The sequence below is a fragment of the Ceratina calcarata genome, unplaced genomic scaffold, assembly GCF_001652005.2.
Source record: "Ceratina calcarata isolate Rehan_Ccalc_2016 unplaced genomic scaffold, ASM165200v1 scaffold1462, whole genome shotgun sequence".
NCBI lineage: Eukaryota > Metazoa > Arthropoda > Insecta > Hymenoptera > Apidae > Ceratina > Ceratina calcarata.
Window position 1 is genome coordinate 1 of NW_017135794.1, and position 1,176 is coordinate 1,176.

Sequence of the window (1,176 nt, forward strand, 5' to 3'; positions counted from 1 at the left end):
ATTCTATACATTTTTAGTTTTAAGCGGTTTTTCGATCTTTATATGTTTTACCCATCTCTCGTCTCTTTTTCATTTATTTGTTTTGACTTTTTACATGGTTTGTAGAGGAACTCATCTTTTAATTTCTTATAAAGTGCTGCATATACTGTGCATCCGTGTTCTAGTTGCGTCTTAGAGCTATTTGGTTAGACGGTAGCTTCTTTGCATGGTTTATTCTGTATGGTTTTTGGTTTGGTATTAATTTTTTAGTATTTGTCCGTTTTATTTTTTGAGGTGGTGACTACGCCATTGCTTTAACCGTTCCTACCTCATGTTTTCCAGGTCTGTTTGCGCAAACCTCTACGTGACTTTTCCCTTTTTTAAGACTTTACAACTCTCGTCGTGTTCCTGGTTTTTCTGTGAAGAATTTTTCCGTTCGTTATTCGTTTGTTCTATGCGTTTGATTTTACGTGGTTTATATTTTTCATGTTTTCTTCCTACTTTTCGTCTTTTCTTTCTCATTTGTTCGTCTTACCTTTTTTTTATATAATTTTCTGGTTTTCTTAGATTATTGTCTGGCCATTAGTATTGGGTTCAATTGTTTCCTCAGTATTTTCCCGTTTTATTGTCTGTTGTTTTAATTTGCTGGTTCGTTGGATTGTTCTTTGCGTATATCTTCTATCGCTCTTTTATTCATGTTGCATTATTTTAGTAGCCAGGATTGTATCATGAGTCTGTAATTAATAATATCAATAATTTTTGGTGTCCGCCTGTTTTATTTCTTTGGTATCGTGTCTACGCCTTTGCCTTGACCACTCCGGTCTTGTATTCTCACATCTGTTTACCTGGTTCTTTACGTGATTTTTCCTTTTTTATGACTTTCCAGCTTGTTCTTGTCATGTCCATAGCTTTTCTGTAAAGAATTTTTTCGTTCGTTATTCGTTTGTTCTATGCGTTTGATTTTACGTGGTTTATATTTTCATGTTTTTCTGCTTACCTCTCGTCTTTTCTTTCTCGTTTGTTCGTTTTGTCTTTTTAGTAATTTTCTGGTTTTCTCGGTTTATTGGATTCAAATGTTTCTTCAGTATTTTCCTGTTCTATTGTTTGTTATTTTAATTTGCTGGTTCGTTGGATTGTTCTTTACGTATATCTTCTATCGCCCTTTTATTCGTGTTGCATTATTTTCATGGCCAGGAT